At 39.7% G+C, this 16,602-nt stretch overlaps 1 protein-coding gene and 1 long non-coding RNA gene across 3 annotated transcripts in view; both read right to left on the bottom strand.

The window, feature by feature from the left end:
* The window catches only part of eeig1b (estrogen-induced osteoclastogenesis regulator 1b), a 43,593-nt gene that overhangs the window by 12,898 nt on the left and 14,093 nt on the right, over positions 1-16,602 (bottom strand). The gene's annotated exons all lie outside the window — the stretch shown is intronic.
* LOC310720920 lies at positions 3,110-7,763 on the bottom strand. The gene is made up of 3 exons (XR_014531862.1): positions 6,331-7,763; positions 5,334-5,805; positions 3,110-5,235 (listed from the first exon to the last, which is right to left on the bottom strand). It is a non-coding gene; the product is annotated as an uncharacterized lncRNA (long non-coding RNA).

The following is a 16,602-nucleotide window of genomic DNA, read 5'->3' as shown; positions in this document are numbered from 1 at the left end:
AATAATTGAGCATTTGATAAAAGCAATGGGACACGTTTTTAAATATCTTACTAAAGTCCTTAGGTGAAGTTTTAAATACTGTTCCAGTGACGCTCTATTTTAACAAATGCGAGTAAAATTTGCTATTTGAAGTTACTGCTAATTGTAAACCAATTTACCTGGTGTAACAGATTCAGCAAATAATTCTTAGTAAATGATACTACTCGTGTCTGGCTGGCGGCTTCCTGTTTTGTCGGCATGTCTAACCGCAACCGTCTGCGTGCAGAAGCAGAAAAGTTCTGAAAGCTTTGCACGCGACTATATGTCGCACAGCTTCTCAAATCATCGCGTATCTGTGCGACTGGCACAAAAACATTTACTAGTCAGAGTCAGTGTTGTGGACAATGTGTGTGGGAGAGATTTTGAACTTGTACCCCACACTTAACTTTGACATGGCGGCACGGCACGTCGCGTTGAAGTGTGTCAAGTTGAAAAATACACTGATACCATGCACTGGGGAATCAGACCGTTTCAGCTATATGTAATTCTTCCCCAAACTGTTACCACAAATGTGGAAGCACACAGTTGTATAGGACGACTTTGGATGCAGTAGCCTTTAATGGAACAGGGAGACCCAAACCTGTTCCTGGATGACAACCCCCTGTGCACAGCTCCATGGAGATATGATTTACAGATATGGGTTCTAGTGGAAGAGCTTGAGTGGCCTGCTATAGAGCTCTAAACTCGACCCTATTGAACATGAGATTAATTGGAATGCTGACTGCACCCCAGACCTCCACACTCTACATCAGTACCTGACTTTATTAAAGCCCTGATCTCTGAATGGGCACAAATTCCCACAAGCACACTTTCAAAACAAGTGGAACATCCTCCCAGAAGAGTGGAGGTTATTATGATAGCAAATGGGGACTAAATGTGGAATGAGCTGTTCAAAAAGCACATACAAATCAAATGATTTCCACAAACATTTGTCTATATAGTGTAGATTAGCAAGTAAAAAAAAAAAAAACATTTCTGGTTGTTGAACCCAAATATAACAAATATCTCCTGCCTGAAACGTCACAATTGCAGCATTCAGAGCACCTAAACAGTCCTCCAGTTAAAAAGAAAAAGTTTCAAGTGCATCTTAAAGCAAATATCTGTCTGAGTACAGGCTTTCAAGGCTCATTAAACAGATGAAAAGGACCTCATCGATTACTCTGATCTTTTATTCCCTCTTCCTCTCCATCCTCCTCTTACTGAAGTGCTTTAATGATGAACGGAGGTCAGCATGTTCTTTACTTCCTGTTTTATTCCTACACATCTCTCTTAGCTCCCACTATCACCATGTGTCTCAGTGTTTGTGCTGTGTTCTCACATTTCCAAATTATCCCTCAATCTTTTTTATTTTTGTGCCATCCTATCTGTAAACCAAAATCGGTAAGATGATTCAGGAACTTACTGGAACTTTTGGGTAGAAAAAGCATTTGCAAGTCAAGTGTCCGTGCTGCGTAAATTACTCGAGGAGGCTCATGCAACAGCTTGTCCTCTGTACCGCCTTTGAAAGCCTCAGCCACTCTTCATTCTAATAGGCATCATGCCACGGCATCTGCCTCTGTTATCTGGTAGAATGTCAGACCATCTCAACCAGACAGCACAGCCAACACACCCTGACCAAAGCAGATCTAAGGCACCACACATAAGCTTGAATCACAATGAGAACCAGACACAGAGCCCAGACCGGATACCTCATTTCAGCTTTTAATAATACACTTTAACCCTGTAAAGCAGTCTGTAAAATAATAAAACAGCACTATGAGTGGTTTAGTTGGCTGGAGGTCTACAGCAACTGAACCACTTTTTTAGAAGTGCTGTGAGCAGAAAAGCGTCTCAGAACAACAATGAGGTTCTCATCCAGTCAGGCAATAACAGAGGTCTGTGGCTTTAGTGGGGAAAAACACATGCAAAAAAATGGTGCTGATTGGGAAAAGACCAGGTGATTTTTTATTTATTTTTTTATAGTCAGATGATTCATTTCATACAATATTGTTATTTGAAAAACATAAATGCGTGCAATGACACAAAGCCTCATGACCTCTTTGGAGGCAGAGGGGAAATGTATCTAAAATCCTGGCAATAAAAAAAATATTTAAAAATGAGATCAAAAGCGTTCCTTTTTTTTGTTCATTTTGTCCTACACTATGCAAATGTGTAGGACAAAACCTTTGCATTTGGCTATATTAAGTCATTCATTTAGCAGAACTTACAGCAGCTGTACCACTTCTCATTGCACTGGTCACACACATAGTAAACTCTCACCCCTGAATTTTGAATTCTTACATTTAGAATTACGATTAAATTAAACTGCAGGCTAAATGTGTTTTTCTTCCTCATACCTCACATAACCACACGCCAGCAAGGACATTTATAAAAAGCTGCTTAGGCACGTGTACAAGGAGCAGGGACCACATTTCAAAATGCATCAAAAGGACTGGTGATGCCTGAATCTGAGGCTGAATGTTTAATCCATACGCATGTGCTTTACTGCCGTCCTAAATAGTGTCTGAGATTAGAATTTGTGTGTCCCAGAGGTACATGGATGGACTTTTTTTTTTTTTTTTTAGCTAATATGACCCACAACTCAGGAGGATGGGGAGGAGTTTTGTGACACGCTTCGCTGAATTTAGCTGCAAACGCGGTGAAGGGGTGTAATGTCTAAATGAAAAAAGATTCTTTTTTGGTAGTTACTATAAGTTACAGGCATATTATATAAGTACGCTACAGTTTTCCCTTTATTACATAACAGGCTGGTGTGTAGGTTTTCTTCACAACATGTCTCTACAATAGTTGGCAAAAACACATACCTAATTAGTCGCACTCGCTTTTAAACTTTGACACGTTCAAGCATAGGGCATGGTTTGATGGGATGCCCCCTAGTGGCTGCAAAGCCATTAAATACTGCTTATTTCGTTTATTAAGTACAGTAAAGCCTAAAAGCCTCTATTATTTTTGATTACTGATTAGCGAGTGTTAAAATAGAAGCATATCTTTTTTACGCTGGATTCTGACTCTCGTCCCTGCTCAATGAAAGTCGATACATATAGTTTACTAAAATACGAGGAAAGAATTCTTTACACCATTCTATAACCCAATAACGCAGCATTAAGCAGGAAACCTTGAACAAACCTCCGCCTGTGATCTTAAAACACAAATTCAGTGTACACCCCCCCCCAAAGAAAAAGGTTTTCTTCTCTTCCTGTCAGGATGTAGCGAAGACCCACCTGGTTTCTTAATAGCACAGAGCTCGCTGGCACATCTGTAACGAGTAACCAGATTTACTGATGGCCTCTATAGCGGCGTAACATCAGAACACTGCACTGTTTGATCCTAGCTGTAGGTGGAATCAACACGCTGAGGATGATGGAGGGGGTTCAAGAAAATGAAGCAGAGGTTTGGCAGCGGATTGAAAAAGGTTAAGGCGTAGATTTTGTTTTTAAGCAAGTTGATAACGGAAATGACTCTGGGAGACTGATCTGCTCGTGTGAATGGACAGCAGGAAAAACAAAATCGGGGCCTGTATTTTATGCATGTTTTCCAGTTAAAAATCCTTTTTGTTGAGCGCTCATTTATTAATTTCTTTCAGATACGGCAGGACTAAAAAAATTTGCCCGAATCGCAATTGAAAATCTTACTGTTTTTGCAATAGTACTAAGATAGCAAGGTCATTTCCTTTTTAATTGTTCGTTATGTCTCCCTTCTTTGCTTAAATTCTGGAGGTTAATTCGTCTGGAGGTTGTTGCCCATGTTGCTTTTCCAAATGATAGTTTTCTCAGTGCACTCTGGTGTCCTCCATCGTACCTCAGACTCTGCAATAAAAGCGGATAATCACCGCTCTCGACATCATACAAATCATACTATGCTGCAACTCTTTTTCCCCTTAAGAATAGTCTAAAGGCCAACCTGTTTACATACGAGAGTGGCACGAAAGGCAAGAAGAAGCATTTTTATATGAGCTTCATGCAACCAAACCCCCAAACATTACCAAACCTCAATGTGTTTGTTTATTCTTACAAATGTGCAATCGTGAGAATATCGTGCCCTTACGAAACTATACGGATGTATAAAAAAAAAAAAAAGGGGGTGAATGAAAGTACATTAGACACCAACAATAGAGCAAAAGAAGTTTAGAGTATTTTGTACTGAAATTTGTTCCATGTGTGGGGCTCGGCGGTGTGGAATTCCCTGAGGAGAATCGGACAACACAAACGCGCAGACATAACAAGCCTCCGGGTTTGAACACGAAACCAAAAATGATTTGAAGGACCATATGCGATATAATTTGAAAAAAATCTACATAGGATTTAAGACACTGAAACAATAGAATAGTTCCTAAAGCATGTCCTAACAAAATCTTCATTTACATATTCGGAAGCTACATTATCGACTGGGCATGGGGCATAAAATGGCCCCGTCTGTATTTTAAAGATAAAACATTGTCGATATCACCTCATACTTCTTTTCATAAAAAATATTTCAATGTAACAAATGTCTTAAAGAGGACTTTTGACAGATTTTCGCCTCATATCTTTTGATCTCACACTGTACATTCATGCAAGCTCTCAAGAATAGTTGTCAGATGATTACACAAAACAATCCCAAGAACCTGGGATCCTATTGGTTTCTAAACGTCGTCCTTGGTCAGACGATAATTACCAACCTTGTGACACCATGACTCAGATCATGCCCTTCTCACATCATGACTAAAAAAAGTGTGTCATATACAGTGGCAATAAAGTCACGAAAGCAACCGCTGGCCTCCTGGAACAAGATCAGATATTTAGATTTGGACCAGTCAACACAACTACAGTGATAACTAATCATGTTCTGGTACAGTGCAACTGACCTTCAAATAATAAAGCATTAAACTCAATGCCAAGGACTTTTTTTCTGAGGGCAAAAATCTGTTGGATGTGGAAATGGGTGGATTCATGATTTTTTTTTTCCAGCCTTTGGTACAGATTTTTATATTACTACATCAGAATCCCATTCTGGACGAGAGCAATACTATTTGGTTTTAAAAGGTATTTTTCTTGTGCGTCTTTGAAAATTTATTTCCTTGTAAATTGGCCATGATTGTGATTTTCTCAAGCCTCCTTAAGAAGATTTGTAGGTAAAATTATGAGGGATTTTTGAGGGATTTTTCTTCATATACATGAGTCATAGAAGTCACAAAATAAAAAAAATTAAGGCTTCTTGCTGGAATACGGGTTCAACCCCGAACTAAAATAAAAGCCAGCGTAGTTTCGTTTCTCTGGTGATCTTTTTGATTACTTGGATGCGATGTTCATAATCACGTCATGTTTGCAATTAAATACGATCCACAAGAATCTCATACTCCCTTCTGGTGGTTTTATTGCTGTCTAGATGCAATGCCCACCCGTTCAACAGATTCAGTCTGAATTGCTCTATAGCCATGCATTTAAAGTACAACTCACTCACTCATATGATTCAGGCAGACCTTCAGAACACGGAAAACTTGATTGTATAGAATGTCTTTGCTTTGGTCGATTTCGCAATTTCCTCTCACCGGAACCAAGCACCTTAAATCTGTCTTTGTATGATGCAGCTTTGCAATTTCTCTTCACTAGAACCAAAAAACCTAAACCTGTTCTAGCACAAAAGTACCAGTGTGCAATAAAAAAAAACGTGCTTGATCAAGACATAGAGCAGAAGAACTGCTGCACAAAACCCGGACCACACCACCACTGAAAATCCATGCTTCAACACTGAGAAGAAACAATTTATAAATGACCTATTCCCTGGAGGCTATTATAACAAAAGAAGGCTACATTTGGAATCAGATGGTCAAATGTCTACAAACATCTGGTCTACATTTACGGTTTGCATACGTGCTTCTGTGTGGCACATGTGAAAACACAACACCTCGACGCCTTCACTTGCCTGTTGGCGCACTAAACACACTGAAGCACAGGTCGGAAGGGAGTTTCTCAAGAAAGCACTTCCTCCAGCCCAACAGCTGATTTCACAAATAATGATTATGATCACAGCATTAGTCTCAACCAGTGCTCTTTAAACCCACAGATTTTAAACAGTGAGGCTATTAATTATCTAGAAGGCTAGTAATTAGTAAGGAGCTATGGTTTGTGTATTTTTTTTCCTCTTCACTTTTATTTTTATAGGTGTCCATCATGGGTCTGTCCACTGTCCCATACTTGATTCTCTATAGATTCTCTTACTCTTTATTTAACATAGTTGTATGCAGTACACAGGGTGATGTGGGCACATGGTGAAATGTTTATGTGGTCTTATTAAAAAAAAGCTAACGGTAGCTTTGTGGGCTTGTAATTGGAAGGCTGGTGGTTTGGGGACACAGTACTGCAGGATAAAGCTTTTAATAAAAATAAATAAATAAATACATTTTAAAAAAGGGACGGACAAACAAACCATTCAATCCAAATTTTGCACTTACAACTCATTCCATTTATTTACAATTGGATTAAAAACACTATTATTAAAAAAAAAAAAATTTCACCAAATGCCAATAGTGATGAACTGGAAGAGACAATGCAGGACCCACTCTGGATTCCTTGGAGAGGTCAAGGCGTCTTGGCTTCCTAAAAAAGTTCTATGTGGAACCAACTTTGGAAAAGAAGCCACTCGCGATACTTTTCTGATCACCACGGAGGCAAAGAGTGATTATTTAAGCTACTGGCAATTTCCACACCATTCTGTGCAACCGAAAAAGCAAAAACATCAGCAGTTTCAGGATTACTTTCTGAATAGGACATGGTTCAGCTCTTTTGGTACCAACAACCGTGGCGTAGTCACGGAGATCACATTTTAATTCATATTGATGTTCGATGGAAACATTAAAATAAGCTTTTGACCTGCCTTGACATGATTTTATGCATAGTGCTACTGCCTGTGACTGGATAGTTGCAAAAATATAAACAAATGTACCGGTGTTTCCTAATAAAGCGACCCCAAACATTATATAATAGCTCATGCTAGAAACTGGTCCGGATGCTTTTAAAACCATCACTTTCATTATAAAAATGTAATTCCCCCAAATGAAACAGAAGTATATCTCTTGGTTTGTTGTTGCAATGCACGGTTGTTTTTTTAATAAACACGATGGCCTGATCTCATTCTAGGCCCCTCACGTTTAGCCTGTCCACTGGGATATAAATAACACTTGCGGCATAAACGCATTCTGCCGATTTAATCTCGGCGTGCCGATGTCTCTGTGCGTCCAGATTACTTTATTCACATTTTACAGTTTGAGACTGCAGCATGCCGACATTACAGGAGTCATATTTCTATAGTTCTTAAATTGCTACCCAGCACCTTGAACGTCCACAGGCTCGGATTGTTTTTTGTGCCTCGTAAAAAACAAATACCTACCAAACTGATTAAAGTCAGACGGGTCGTTTAAAGCGGCGCGCAAATGTAAGGCAAGTTCAAACAGCGTGTAGGAGACCTGAGTCGAGAAACATGTCAGAACATATAGAAAACCTACAGCCAAGTGCAGACAAAGAAAAAGGAATTCGAAACGATACATGTGCTGGCTTTATAATCAAGTTGAGCGAGGCACGCATAGCCACGTGTGTTATGTATTCTCTTACACACTCTCGGCCAGACATCTGTGTCGAATCAGAAAAAAAATAATAATAATGGCAAACTCTAGAAGCATTCCTCATCTGGACTGCATAAAGTACCGGAGAAATGGAGGACATGCAGAAAAAAAGAAAGAAAAAAAAAAAGAGAGAGAAGAGTGGCAGCAAATTCTGGGACACATTTCGCTCACACACACACACACACACACACACACACACACACAGACCTGAAAGCACGTCACACTTTATTGTCCGAGTTAATCCACAAGGCGGACTTGAACAATCTACATGCCAGTTAAACAAATATACACAACCACAACCTCAAACACGCACACGTCAGTATATCCTTAAGCCAGTGCAGGTGCTTCATTTTGTAAATACACTTGCAGTCGTAGCAAAAAACACTACTTAAGGTCTAAACATTTACTTCAGGTTGCATCAGAGAGCTTTTAAGAGAACACAAGAATCGGTCAGACCTGGGACCTCTGCCTGGAATCTGGGGGGGGGGCGACCAGATAACATAATGGTATATGCTATGCCTGTCTACTTAATCTTAACATCAACACTAGCAGTTACGGATGCAAAACAAATGCTATTCGTCTTCATCTTGATTTATTGTGTCCTATAAAAACTGAGCTAAGATGTAGTAAAATGGGAGAAAAAAAAAGAGCCTAAAATGGATGGGCATGAGCCCACCCTCTGTGCCAGAATATTCCCTGATGGAATGCTGTATCTAATAATGGTAATCTTTCATCGAGGGTTTGCAGGGTGGTCTGACTCGGTCTCTGGCAGCTCCAGCCAACATTCTTTGATATAAGGCGTGTGTTATACGTTTCAGTCCACAACGCACGATTATGCTTACAAGAAATCCAGAATTGAAGCGCAATCTAAAAATAGTGCATTGTAGAAATGAGCTGATGGAAATATTGCCATATTAACCATTAATAATGTGTGAGGAAGCTTTTTCTCTATGAAGAGTAACTCATCATGAATGTGCTTCACTGATGAGGAATAATGTCTTAATTTTATAACATTTTATACAGACCACTAAATAACTTGCTGGGTTTATTTAAAGAAAAAGAAGAGAAAGACGGCAAGAAAGAAAGCAAACTCTGGAATGGCTATCCCATGATGCTCATCTCAGGAATGCGAACTGATAATGATATTGTGAAGTTTTGGATTTGAGCCATGACTCCTTTGGGAGCTGATTGAGATCAAGGAAAACAAAGCACATACTTCATGCATACACCCTTTCACTCTAATGATCTGTAGCCCCTTCTTATTTTTTCCATCACGTTGTGAGCAATAAAAAGACTCTACACTGCAGCTCCATGGTATGGAATCTCTTGAGTATTTCGGTGCAGATCCACTTGGCACAAGCTGGGAGAGAGCATGCCAGTCATTCCAGAGCTTGAGCTCTCCAAGTTCACAGCAATAGGACTCAGGGGGTCCATGACCTGCTGGTGAATTCAGTAACTTATAATTTTCTAGAGAAAGATCGACCTACAGGGACAAAATATACTATTGTAGTGGTGTCCACTACAACACTAATGGACAGGGACAAAAACCTTGGACATACGATTCAGATTTTAAGAGCACTTGAAATTGTTGTTAAATGCTTTAAATACTTGCAAATTTTACTTCATAATGCATGACAAAAAAAAGAAAAAAAAAATCACATTAGATAGCATTCCAATGCAGCTACACTACTGAATATGGACAAAGGTGCTGGGATAAATTGGGGTACATTTGGAGGCACACAAGTGTCTTTAGGTGTTATAGCATGACATTTTTCAATCATTTAAATTAGAAGGCCCAAAACATGTTCCAGCAGGAAAATACCTATATGCACAAAGTGCCATGAAGATATAGACTACATGCGTGAGTGGAAGATCTTGAGTGGTCTGCTATATAACCCTACTGAACACCTTTGCGATGAATTGGAACACTGACTGTACTCCCCAGGCCTCCTCATCTTACAATGCATCATTACCTGACTTTATTAGATGAAGGAGTACAAATCTTCACAAGCACAATCCAAAATCTAGTGCAACACGTTCCTAGAAGAGTGGAGGATATCATCATGACAACAAATGTAGAATGGGATGTTCAAAAAGTATATTTGAATCTTATAATCAGGTTTTCAGAAACATCATTTCATTTTCATCATTTCATCTTCTCCCGCTTATCCGTAATTCAGGTCGCTGGGGCAGCAGTCTAAGCAAATTCCCCCTGCCTTCGACTGCTGCCCAATCCTCTCAGCACCGGTCCCTTACGGTCCCTCCTGCAGGTGGTGAGCCCACGGGAAGGCGGCCCCACGTCGCTCCGACGTCACGGTCCTTGATTTATTTTTCTCGTAAGGGTCCCCTGGAGCATAGAGGGTTAAGGGCCATGCTCATGGGCCCAAGATACCGGGGCTCAAACCCCCGACCTTCCGATCGGTAACCCAGCGCCTTAACCGCTGGAGCCACCACTTCCCCGTTTTCAGAAACTTTTTTCTTAATCAATGTGAGAGAGCAACCAATAAAATAATCCCTAAATATATATATATATGATTGATTATTGTATTAATTATAGACTTCATTCATTGGTTCACGGTTCATCCTGGAAGTTTAAATAAAACGTCAACCAATTGCATCATGAACAGACATAGCTACAGTTTTTCATTAACTGACCCGTTTATTTGATGGAAGAAAAGGCCAGGAAGAATACTTGGTGGTTATATGATCTGTTTCTTAAGATTTATAACTATCTGGATCAAAATAATGATCTACAATCACCACACAGTCGCAGCACAAACAATAACACCTACATTTAAACTCTATACAAATGCATATAAAAATCCCTGCCAAATCAAAGGATAAAAAAAAAAAAAATCATCTTTCCTTATTAAGTACCACAAAGGCATGCGTTATACAACACTCACAACGGAAAGAACCACAGAGCTAGAAACAAAATGTGTTCAAACGGTCCTCTGTTCACCGAGATTAGATTACACCTGTGCTGACTTGGAGAAAGACAAGCAGAAGGAAAGAAAAGTGAAGGACACTCAAGTAACACTGCCCACATGGAGCCAATGTCAGTGTGTATACATGTTTGTACAGGGTTCTGCGGGTGTCATGTGAGTCCTCGCCAATAAAAGAATGTCAGAAAATCTCAAATTTAGTCCCCATTTGCTGTCTCCGCTCTTCTGGGAAGATGTTCCACTAGATTTAGGAGTGTGCGCCTGAAGATTTGCGCTCATTTAGCCACAGGGGTTTAAGTAAGGTCAGGTAGTGATGTAGGTGAGGAGCTGGCTTTTGTGCAATAGTTTGAGGAAAAAAAAAAAAAAAAAAACACGTCTGGCTAAAAAAGTCTGGTGTCCCAATACTGTCCATATTGTGTATATGTGTACACATACGACATTTTTCATGCAGTTATTCTGCATTTAATTTTTTAAGATTTTTCATATTAAAAAGAATGCAATATAAATAAATGGTGGTGCAGCGGGTGGTGTTGTTCGCTCACAGCAACAAGGTTCCTTGTTCAATCCCGAGCTCACGTTACTGTCCGTATAGAGTTTCTGTGTGTGTTCTCTCTGTGTGCATGTTTGTCTTCTCCGGTTTCCTTCCACATCCTAAAAACATGCCTGTAGGCTTGTAGGCAGACTGGTCAAGATAACTCACCCCCCTAGTGAATGCATGTGTGCGCTTGTTTTTTTTACGTGTTTCCATGATCCATCCTGATCCTGACAATCAGTTACTGGGTGTAATTGAGTATGTTGTAAGTTGTATCCTGTCTCAGCGGTAAGGTTCAATAAAAAAGGTTGCCACACCTGAGACCGAATGTGACAAATTGGAAAGTTAACTGCAGTCACAGAATAAAAGGTGCCGAAGATCGGCTGTAAATGTGTGACGAACAAATCACACACGTCCATGTTGTGTGCGTAAGTTCACAAATCTACATCAGAAATATTTTGGCTCACGAAATAATTCGGATTCGCCATGGCAAAGGGACGAAATTGTGACAAAAAGCAGTGCGTGTATCAGAAGTCATTCAAGAACTCGTATGAACTGCATTGCTCCAAAAACACTGTTTAAAAAAACCAGTCTTTTTTTTTACTTAAATTTTCACTTCTCAAATCTCTCACTAACCTGCATTTCTCCTTCTCTTCTCACTCTACTCTCACCCAATAATAAAGCACCTGGTGGAAAATAATCAAGTTGCTCTTACCACCATAAAACGCACTGCCCTTTGGAAATGAATACAATTTATAATGCTACATGAACACATCACACTTTTTTTTATGCATTTCTTGTTCTATATCGCTCGCTCTCTCTCATATATACATATATACATATATACACACACACACACACACACACACACACACACACACACACAGTTACAGCATCGAACGATCGTTCCTTCACTACACCCTTTTCTTCCTCTTGATGTGTTCGATCCTTAACTTTTCTCATGAACTTTTAATCCAAACTTTCTCATGGTGGACAATTACATTGGAGACTTGATCCAACAATACAAAAAAAAAAAAAAAAAAAAGTCCTACACAAAAAGAGCATCATCACCTTAAAAAAATTAAATAATTAAGAATATATTTTATCGGTTTATATAAAATCACGTTGCCTGGCACGCCTGTTCACATCTCCGAGCCAATCGGATTCAAGAAAGCCTTCAATTCAAGTCTGGGATCGAACCTAATACGCAGCTGATCTATCCGATCTATTCTTTTATTAGACTAAAGGTTAAAGCGATTCTCCTTGTAACTGAGAGGAACAAAAGACAGGCAGAGGCGTCGGACTAACCGGGATATGAGCCAAATTTATCTCGCAATGTTAAAATCCTAAGATGTAGAATTGCACCTGTGGGGAAAGTGATGTTCTTTTTGTTTGTGGAATGAAGGCGGCTCCATTAAAACTTCCAACAAGTCATGTGAGAAACCAGGAACATGTCCCTGTAGACGTCATAGTGCAAATGAATAACTAGAATGGAAACAAAGGAAGGCTTGGCCACACACACACACACACACACACACCTAAGCTATGTTAGTTAGTTGATATAATAAAAAAATAATAATAATTAAATGAAAGAGAATCAAAGTGGAGTCATAAAGATAAAATCTATAAATACAAAGAATTGTTCTCAGCAAATTCTTGAAGCCGGTTTGACCATCCTTTACTTACTACCATACAAAACTATCCTTCATCGCCTGGTTGGAAAAAAAAAAAAACCACCCTTTGCTATAGCCTCAATTGCTAATTCTCAGAGATTTGCAGGACAGATGTTCCAAATAAGGCTAATCCAAGATTAAAAAAGGTTTACACAACGAGGTGTAGGACAATCGTGGAAGGAGTTCCAAGTGTCAGCAATCGGCCCTTTAAAATACAATTACGTAATTACAAGCTCGAAAAATAGTGAAATTTAAAAAAAAGGAACGTGAATGCTTATATTTGACCTTTGTCTAGAGAAACACACTTGCAGCCACTTTCACATATTGCAACCTTGCTCCTTTCCATTGCACGACTATGCAAACGCAACGCGTACATTTTTGCAAACTATCGGCGTGAGCACAGTTACAAGACAAACTATGGAAACCACACACACGCTTAGGCACGCACATGCACACTTCTCTTCATCAGTACATCTCATGACCTTAAACCTCTTCCAGTTTCAGTCTGCGACTGTAGCTACATCCTCTCGGTGCTGTTTATAGACCTGTATGCAGACGTCTCGCGCAAGCACTAAACCCGCTGCGAATCGAAACCCTTTCTACATCTCTCACTTACTGCAGCCTGGAATTCTACAAAGAGGCTTAGAGGCAATTCCAATAAACAAGCGTGCTAGAAGACTAAGGAGTCGCTGCTAAAGGTCCGTCAAAAGCCAAGACAATTTGCAGTGTGTGTACTTTAACAGAAATGGAAATGTAAACCAAGTGCGCTCTTTCCAGAGCCAGTAATAAAGCAGAAGATGCTCTTATATACACGCACAACTTCGCACAGAAGAGACGGTAGGATTGTTGCGTTTCTGGGAAATCCCTCAAAGCAATGGCACTCATGCCCAGATTCTTAATTAATCACAACTCCAGAGCACAAATAGGAAAAATAATTGCTGTATTTGCACTATTGTAAATTCAAATCCCGACGATTTTCCAGCCAGCATGTGATATGGGTAGAAGGGATGCACTTCTTTCTGTCCCCTGTCAATCAGAGAAGCACTTAGCATTAATTTTTGAGTTTGTGTTTAGGGCAGACAGTAGCTTTCCTCTAAATGCAAAACCCCGGCATGAGCAACAGTGTGGAAAAGCCTTGAAAGATGCCTCTGGTAGCCTTCAAGATCCTTGCTTGGGCTGAGGTACAGCCAGAGGTGGGAAGTAACAAAATGCAAATACTTCGTTTCTGTACTTAAGTCGATTTTTTTTCACGATTGGTGAAAGCTGGCTTGTAGGCGGGACTTGGCAAAAAAATGTTTTGGGAAACTTTCATGATTCATATATTCACTGTTGACCATCACAGTTGATTACTAATAGCTGTAGTTGTGCTGGGAAAAATGAGTCGCCAAATTTCAGGGCAAGGGGAGAGGGGGGAATTAAAAACAAAATCCCCAGTCTGTACTACACTGGATCCCCCCCTTAGCATTTACCCTGACAACTGGGGTAGATACAACAACAAAACCTCAAACTGTCAATGCAAGATGGTGCAGGCTGATCAGGCTTGATCTTAGCCGAAACGCTTCTCTTTCACACGACCTACTTTCCCCCCCCCCTTCGTCAGACAAGTCTAGGCACAAATGTACACACACCATAATAGGTTATGCCACTTGATTTCTCAGAGCTAAATGTGTGAGATTGTTCACAATGCAAAAGATCACGACGTCATGATGAATGGCTTTTCTATGCCTGTAGGAGAGGGTGTGCGAGTATGTGTTTATCTGTGCCCATGGAAATCCCTGAGTCCCTGTCGTAAATGTCAACCGAGCTCGTCGTGACTCATACACACCCCTGAGCTGCTGCGTACATTGCAAACTGGCAGAATAACATAGCAACCGTGAGCTTGATTATGTCAGGAATGTGTTGATTGCTTTCTCACCCCAAAATGCTCACACATTCTTTCGAAGGTTTCGGTCTGCTTTCGATTAAAAGCAGGACAGAAAGCTTCTGTGACTGAGGATCTTGATGATATAAAATGGGGGAGGGGGAGATTTGGATGCCAAATGTTCTCAGAAGTGATGCAGGAAACTTATTCGCACATGTCTACAGGAAGTGACACCATATTCTTTATTTATGTCAAATGAGCAAGTTACTTGCATAATCTGCAACAAAAGCAGCTATTTCCATGTTACTCCGACTGGAGAATAGAAAAAAAAAATGTCTTGTTTAACAAGATACCAGTATTGCAGAGCTAAAAACCACAGGATAAATTCACTTACTGAAACCGGGAGGAAATCAGTTTCCTCAGAAAACTGTTTGGTGTCTCATCAGTCCACCAGATCTAATAACTTGCAAAAGCTTTTGTGATTCGGCCATATTTAAAAAAGGATTGTTTTATGATTATTAATATGAAAAACAATGTGCTTTGAGGCAAGTATTTCCGAATTTTGACATGAGGTTTGTTTAGTGGTGGATGAAATACACAAACTAAGTACTTAAGTTAAAGTAGAGACAAAATATTACTCCAGTAAAAGTCCTTGATTTAAATTTTCACAACAGTATTTGCATTTACATGTACTTAAGTATCCGAAGAACTGATTTGTTATGGCTATAATGTTCCACTTATCATTTTTGTCACAAGACACTTTGCTTAAATCAACTCAGTTTATGAAAAAAATAAAAACTCTTAGCACATCAATCTATTAAGAGAATATTATTAATGAGTCAAACAGTGATATCCTAAAATTATTATGAGCCCAAATCCTTCTTTTTAACTACTTAAAAAATGAAAATTAGGCCACGAGTGTTGTGGCGAGTTCAAATCAGGAATTTCTTTCCATCATTTATTCTTCCTAAAATGTTCTACTTGCTGTTGAACTGTATGTTGGTGATAAGTAGATACCGCCAAGCAAAACAAGTTCAAGACAGAGCGCACGCTCGACCCTGATTAATGACTTGCTACTTAAGTACAGCAACGCATTACATTTACTTCATTATTGTCCACCACTGGGTCCATTCGTATGTCCATTTCTTTGTAAGTTAATTAAATGCAGTACAGACATCACTCATTAAGATGTGGGCCTTGAAAACATAAAACTGGGAAGCACACTTCAGCAGTCTTATAAGGCTAGCTAGCAAATCTAGCATTAATCAACACACATGCACACATTAATTTACTAACTCACTCACTCATGTGGATTGGAGCCAATCCCAGGAATGCTGGTTTAGGGCCTGGAACCCACCCTGGTCAAGAGAACAGCCAGAAGCAAGATTTTTACAATGGGGGAAAAAAATAAAAAATTTAAGCGTCACTCTATGCCATGCTAACAATAAAAAAATATATATTTTTAATAAAAAACAAACCTTTATGGCAATCTATATTTATATTTGCAGAATTTGGCAAATGCCCTTATCCAAACTTGACAATTACAATTCTCTTATTTATGCAACCAAGCACTTGTATAAGGACCCAACAGTTAATGGTGCTGAGATTTAAACTCAAGATGTTGGGCTTCTGATTGAAAGGTCGTAACTGAGCCACTGAGCTACTTCTGCCCCCAATCTACTATCCATTAAGGTAGAAAGCGGAGAGAACGAGTCGCTGACACACCTGCCAATCACTTTCCACTGCGGTCAGGAAACAAGTCTGTGACTGTGTAGGAATAGGAACTGTGATCTGCATTTCCCCCCCACACTCGGTCTGCCTACAATCCTACTCTCGGAGATCAGAGAGATAGACCTGGAACTCCACGAAAGATATCTAGGGCGAAGAGCACACTGTACACAAAATGTACAGCAAAAAAATAATAAAACAATCCGAACCAAATAAAAAACCCTGAC

Source organism: Silurus aristotelis (assembly GCF_946808225.1).
Source record: "Silurus aristotelis genome assembly, chromosome: 26".
NCBI lineage: Eukaryota > Metazoa > Chordata > Actinopteri > Siluriformes > Siluridae > Silurus > Silurus aristotelis.
The sequence above is the reverse complement of the archived record's forward strand: the minus strand, read 5'-3'. Positions and strand labels throughout refer to the sequence as shown.